Source organism: Ahaetulla prasina, chromosome 4 (genome assembly GCF_028640845.1).
Source record: "Ahaetulla prasina isolate Xishuangbanna chromosome 4, ASM2864084v1, whole genome shotgun sequence".
NCBI classification, from domain to species: Eukaryota; Metazoa; Chordata; class Lepidosauria; order Squamata; family Colubridae; genus Ahaetulla; species Ahaetulla prasina.
The window spans coordinates 111,646,204-111,654,051 of NC_080542.1; positions in this window are offsets into that span (position 1 = coordinate 111,646,204).

A 7,848-nucleotide genomic window follows, 5' to 3' on the forward strand; every position below is an offset into this window, starting at 1 on the left:
AAAGGGGTCATTTTTAGCACATCTCAATGAATAGAGACTGGCAGCCTCTAGGACATGTTTCTTAAGAGGCAAGTCCCAAAGAAGCAAAGCAGATGGGAAAAACGGCTTCAATGGAGCATCATACAGAACAGTGAGTTGTTTAGACAAGTAAATTTTGTAAGACAGGAGTTCCCTTGCACCCGCTTCAGTGTTGGAAAATAAACCCCTTTGAAACAAGTAAACAACCTTTTTCCCCCCCTTTTGATTCTTGCTTTGTTGCAAAACATAAACCTACTATTTCACACATTAACACTTAGGTCATTTATAAACCTTACTTTTCATTTTGTATGCTGGCGTGTGATGATCCATTCTCAAAGGAAGTTTTTGATATCTCCGCTTCCACGTACTAAGATGAAGAATCAAATTATTCTGTCTTTTTCTTATCACATAATTTACACCTTAATCTAAGCTCTTCTGATCAAATAGAGGGTGATCAAAATTTCTATCTCTGAAGTCTTATCACAGCTATATATTACATGCAATCATACAATGTGATTCAGGCATATTCTATATATGCTTCAAAGACGAGAGACAGGCCTCGATGCTCACATCAAAACATCTCATTATCCACCCCTCAGAAATATTTTAATACATCCTTCCACACTTAAATGGAAATGACTCTAAGAACAACGATGTTTTGCTAACTAAAAGGAAATATTTTCCATAGTAACTGTCAGAACACAGAGAATGGAGAATTCCTAAGGCTGCAATCTATCATGAAGGTTGCGACCCTAGTAATTCTTTTCAGGTTGTCCAACTTCCAGACCTGCCATAAGTTCTTTATCAGCCAAACCATAAAGGTATCAGATTATGCCAACCTGCCACCTGTTTTTAAAAACATTATTAAATATAGCTGCCTTGATGAATGGATTTGGCACACCAATGAATGATTTGAAAAGGTACTTCCATTCATATGTAAATTTCTTTAGCTTTACTAGAACTTTTTTGTTAACTGCTCAGAGGCAGTTATTCATAAATGTCTGGGTCTGCAAGTATGTGGCAGATTATCTTGTGTTTAGTTTTAAATAAGGCCCTTATGACAGATGTTATTCATGACTTAAAGGATTGTGACAGATTTTATTCATAAATTAAAACACTACACAAAGGAGAATACGGAGAAGTAATGGATCATTTGCCTTTATCGCAGAGTTGCTTCTTTATGAATCTTAGAAATAGCCTGGAGCATTGTGAAGCCCATGCTATCCAAGAGTATGACCCAATATTGTTCTTCCAACAGGGGTAATTTTCTTTGCAGTGACAACTATTATTATTTTTTTTAATGTGCTACTTTTCCCTCTTTGCTATGGGAGGCAAATTTTGGGAGGCTTGAATGAAACATCATCTCATTTTTTATCTGTTAAGACTCAAGTGACATTTTTAAAGTTTTTTTTTTTTTACATTTATATCCCGCCCTTCTCCGAAGACTCAGGGCGGCTTACAGTGTATAAGGCAATAGTCTCATTTTATTTGTATATTTTACAAAGTCAACTTATTGCCCCCCCAACAATCTGGGTCCTCATTTTACCTACCTTATAAAGGATGGAAGGCTGAGTCAACCTTGGGCCGGGCTTGAACCTGCAGTAATTGCAGGCTACTGTGTTCTAATAACAGGCTCCTTACAGCCTGAGCTATTCCGGCCCTGTTTTGACAAAGTAGTCAGCTGTTTCCTTACTTGAAAAAAATTGGGAAATTATGGTTGTATATCTCCATTTTGCCCTATCTATAATTTAGCATCTATGCATCCAGAGAGCATGTATTCTGTCTCTGTGGATGAAATCACACAACTTTTCATCCACAAAAAGTAAACAAAAGGAAGAGATTACAATCTGTTAGATAGTCCTCTCTGCCTACTTACTTTTTTTTTTTTTAAGGTCTGGATAATACTGAAAAAAGGGAGCCAAAAATCACTGACAGTTCCTGAGCAAATGACCACGATATCTTCTTGCCTCTTTGTCTTATATAATATGGAGAAAAGTAACAGTACAGTCAATCATATGAAAATCCAAGATGAGGGTATGAAACAGAAGTTATTATGGAGCCCTGATGGCACAGTGGTTAAAATGCAGAATTGCAGGCTAATTCTGCTCACTGCCATGAGTTTGATCCTGACCGGCTCAAAGTTGAATCAGCCTTCCATTCTTTCAAGGATGATAAAATGAGGATCCAGATTGTTGGGGCAATATGCTGTTTGCATTGGGGCAAACCGCTTAGAAAGGGCTGTAAAACATTATGAAGTGGTATATAAGTCTAAGTGCTATTGCTATTAAAGTGTATGTGTGCATGTACATGCGTACATTTCTTATGTAAGAAATGGATTCTAATTCCTATAATTATTTCTCTTATTTTAGTTTTTTTTTTCAGAAGTTGGGAATATTTGTTTAACTATTTCGTGAGCATATAAACGTATGAAACAATTTTTTTCCTCTACTGTTATTCCCTCTTGCTATACAGAAAGATATTAAAGCTATCAGCTTACTCCAGGGAGCAAATCATATGCTGCATCACCTTGCTATCATCTTTGATAATAATCCAACACATTTTCTTGAAAGTGAGTCCCATTGTATTTGTTTCCAAGGTATCATATATAAGCATAAAGAGAACTGCCTCATGTATCAGTATATTTTCCTACAAATAATTATCACATAATTAAAGCAATCATGTGAACTCAATGTAAATCATTCTAAGCTTGTAAAAAAAATATGATTTTTGTAATAGAGTTGTCAAAGTCTGAAATGCTCTACCTGATTCAGTTGTCTCAGCTACAACTTTTCACAGTTTTAGTCACAAATTGACTTCCGTGGACCTCACTTCATACTTAAGAAGTCCGTAGAAGGGGCGTGCATAAGCACACTAATGTGCCTATTGTCCCTATCATTGTATTTTTATATTATTCCTGTTTTCATTTCTGTTTGACAAATTTCAATATGTAAGATCCTTGGTGGTATGTAAGAAGATTCTTGATGAGGAAAATAAGTGTGTTTACATACAAACAAGAATTCTCTCTCTTTTTTTGTTTCTGTAAGATGGATGGAAGGTGTGGATGACAGGAGAATTAGGAGGAAACTACATTTGAACCATTTGTAATAAATGAATGGCAGTGGGTGAACAAATCATTATAGGAAGGATGGAGACCTGTCACATCTCTCTTTCTATATAAAACTTGTTTTAGCCAATCACAGCACCCTCTATTGTAACTGTTCAAATATATGCTTATTCCTTTAATACCTGGAAGGAAACCTATAAATGAATCAGAACTTTGTCAGGCTTATCCTGCTGAATGTTTTTTTCCTTTGAGGACTTAAGTCAAGGCAGGATGACTTTCTTAATAGTAAGATCAAAAAAGGCCATATTTAAGAAAATCACTTTTGCAAAGAAAGTGTTTCTTTTCCCAATTCTAGCAGATCTGTTGAGGAAGAAAAGAAGATAATTTGGCAATGTTCAAAAAGAACATTGTTGCAAAGAATCCAAATACCCACAGCCAAATTATCTAATAGATAATTTCTAAGTGGAATTCTCATTGTCAAGATAGATAGATAGATAGATAGATAGATAGATAGATAGATAGATAGATAGATAGATAGATAGATAGATAGATAGATATTAGATATTAGATATAAGATATAAGATATAAGATATAAGATATAAGATATAAGATAGATTTTGTGGATCTAATTTGTTTCAATTAGTATTCAATACAATACTTGAATCATAACATCTAATCAAACAGACAGCTTCTCACGCCGCAGAAGACATATCTCCATATCACACTTCGCTTCTTGCTATGCTACAGAGCCCCCAGACTACGACATTGCACATGCGAACATGTTAACTACACTACTAACATGGGCTGCCTCTTGCCCTTATCTTCTCATCTTCCTGGGTGACCTCAACCTACCTCTTATCAATTGGATAGCAAACGAATGTACAACTGAACCCATCCATACTACCCTGTACAATGCTGTTACAAATCTAGGTCTTGATCAACTAGTAACTAACAATACAAGACTCAACAATTGCCTTGACCTCATCTTCTGCAACAACGCAAACTCAATTTATGGACTACAAATAAAAGAACCCTTTTCCAACAATGACCACAGCATGATAGACTTTTGTCTCAATATACACACTTACAATAATCTCCATAATAATGGTACACTAAACTACAATTTCAAAAAAGCCAACTATGATCTTATAGACACTGACCTCTCATCTCTTGACTGGCAAATTCTATTCTCTAACTGTATCACTGCTGAAGACCACTATAGCATTTTCCTACTTGAAGTCAATAGTCATTAAACTATACGTACCACAAACCACCACCAAAATCAGGAAAAACAAACTACTCGTTTCAATAAAAAAGCTCCAATCCAAAAAAAAATCCCTCTGGCGAAAAAACAAAACTGGTTATGTATCCAACTTTAAAAACCGCTACAAAAATATATGCCACCAAATAAAGACTGAATGCACCAATTACCACATCAAACAAGAAGAAGACTTCTGCGCACAAAATCCAACTGCGCTTTCTATAATTTTGTAAACAACAAACTTAAAGACTCGAGATCCATCCCACCCCTAAAAGGATCTAACCGTAAAGAATGTAATGATGAAACAGTTAAAGCAAACCTCTTTAATACATTCTTCGGCTCAGTCTTTGTTAACAGTAATGGCTCATATCCAAAATTCCTCAGTTGTACCAACAATGATTACAACAATGTAACACAAATAGATTTTCCAGAAGATAATGTTGAAAAGACCCTTCGCAGACTGAAACCATTTTTATCTATTGGACCTGATGGTCTATGTGCATACTTCTTAAAAAAGCTTTCCACTGTCATAGCAAAACCCCTAAGCATAATCTTTGAAAAATCTTTCAGGACCAGTTCCCTTCCCAAACTATGGTCACTAGCCACGGTCATCCCTGTCTTCAAAAAAGGAGACCCCAGCCTAGTTGAAAATTACAGACCAATTTCTTTATGCTGCGTCACCTGCAAAGTAATGGGATCAATCATCAACCAATCCATCACCCTCCACCGTAAAACAAACAACCTACTCTCTAATAAACAATCTGGTTTCAGAAAAAAAATTATCATGTAATTTACAACTTCTTCATTGCAAAAATATATGGACTACAAATCTTGACAAGGGCAAAGCAATAGATGCAATTTACATAGACTTCCATAAAGCTTTTGACTCAGTGGTACATGACAAACTTCTCCTAAAACTAAAATCCTATGGCATCTCCAGACCTCTCCACAATTGGATAACAGCGGTCCTGTCAAACAGACAACAAGTGGTCAAAATAGGCAAAATAGTGCCCTATCAAATCCCACTCCTGTCAATAGTGGTGTCCCCCAAGACAGCTTTCTAGGACCAACACTCTTCATATTATACATTAACTACCTCTGTGACCATATTATAAGTAATTGTGTTCTCTTCCCCGATGATGTTAAACTATTTAACACTACCAACAATGCGGCTACCCTTCAAAAAGACCTTGAATTTGTGTCAGAATGGTAAAAAATTTGGCAACTCCAAATCTCAACCAGCAAATGCTCTGTCTTACACATTGGAAAAAAGAATCAGAACGTTAAATACAAGCTTGATGGACATTATCTTGTAGATGACCTTCACCCCGTCAAAGACCTTGGAGTTTTCATATCAAATGATCTAAGTGCCAAAGCACACTGTAACTACATCACCAAAAAGGCTTTAAGAGTTGTAAACTTAATCTTGCGTAGCTTCTTCTCCAGAAAGATTTCACTACTAACCAGAGCATACAAAATATTTACTAGACCAATTCTCGAATACAGCTCGCCTGTCTGGAACCCATACCTCATTTCGGCTATTAATACAATTGAGCGTGTCCAGAAATATTTTACAAGAAGAGTTCTCCACTCCTCTGATCACAACAAATCAGACTTGCCACCAGACTTGAAATCCTGGGTTTAGAAAATTTAGAACTCCGCCGCCTTCGGCATGACCTGAGTATAACTCATAAAATCATCTGCTACAATGTCCTTCCTGTCGAAGACTACTTCAGCTTCAATCACAGCAATACACGAGCACACAATAGATTGAAACTGAATGTGAACCGCTCCAATCTTGATTGTAGAAAATATGACTTCAGTAACAGAGTTGTTAATGCCTGGAATGCACTACCTGACTCTGTGGTCTCTTCCCAAAATCCCCAAAGCTTTAACCAAAGACTATCTACTATTGACCTCACTCCATTCCTAAGAGGTCTGTAAGGGGCATGCATAAGAGCACTAGTGTGCCTACCGTTCCTGTCCTAATGTTCCCTTTAATTGTATCCAATTTGTATGGTTATTTCATGCTTATACTTATATATACTGTTGTGTTTGACAAATAAATAAATAAAAATAAATCCTAAACCAAGTTCATGTAGTACAAATGCATATTATTTCTTTATCTGATTAAATGTATTATGTGGACACAGCTAGACTTGTCTGTTGAAGGTAAGGGGAACATGGAAACATGGAGGAATGTGATACCGAGCTGTATAACCCTAACCTGCCTCTGCTCTTTTTGTACTGCTTTTCATTTCTTTTGTGATCTTGCAGAAGAGAAATTTGACTGAGCTTTTCTCTAATCATTGCATTCCTCAGGATGCTGTTTCGATATTAATGTTCTGTTTTATTTTTATTGCTCTTTCTAAAGGCATTTCTTTTATCAGGAAGCAGCATCTTTCACCTATCTTGCATTGCTATTTGCACACCTAATTTTAGGGTCCTTTTTTCTTATACATCTGCAAACATAAAAAAGAAATTGTGTGAATGATCCATTCCATTAAAAAAAAATATACTGTATGTCTTTATTATCTTTGGTACAAGAATGCCATTATGGTTAGTACTGGTTTTTTTTTTAATGACAAATACTCTATTTCTCAGATCATATAACTGTTTTGTCACATTTTTCTGTGGAGCTGGAACAAATGAGCTGAAACTCGCTGATATTTATACTTTGATTCTGGTTATCTTAGGATCCCTTTTCATGTGCAGTCTGAAGTTTAAAACAAGAAAGTTGACAAAAGAAGCAGTAGTACTTTTTGACTTCTGGGACTAATAAAAGCTCTTCATAGCCCAAAATAGTTATCTCTTTAATTGTCTACTACCTGATCTCTTTGCTAAGTAGCACTGCAAGGATTGAGATTATGGCTTGTGTGCATATAACTCACTAGTAAATAGAAATGAATGGCATCAAATAGTTCACTGGATACAGAATTGGATAAAGCAGAACTTCACAAAGAGCTCTCACAAACAGACTGGTCTGCAAACAGACATATCTAGTTCTTTTGCACCACTTCTAGCAATCTTTGAATTATTATAATGTCCCTATGCAGGTTCCTCATTAGAAGTAAGCTGACGTTATTGTGATCTTGTCTAAGGTATAACACTAAAGAAAGGCACAGACTAAAGAAGAATTTTGAAAGTAACAAAATGGCTTCTTTGATAATGTTAGACCCATTCAGCTAGTGAAGCTCAATAGTAAAAAATCAGGACAGGTTAAATAACTTCACTTAGAACATCATTTAATTTTGGCGTTAATTATATTAATATTTTAATTTTATTAGGCTTAAGAGGATAAACAAATAGACAACTACATATAGTATCATGATAATAGTATGTCTTTCATTATGTGGAGAACAATAATGTAATATGAGATGCTGAAACAGGTAAACATTTAATAAATTAGAAAGAATTATTCCACAATGTGTTTCCATTACCAGAAAAAGTTTCCTGAAAATGAAACAAGTATCAAAATACCATGATGTAATTTTTAATGGCAAGC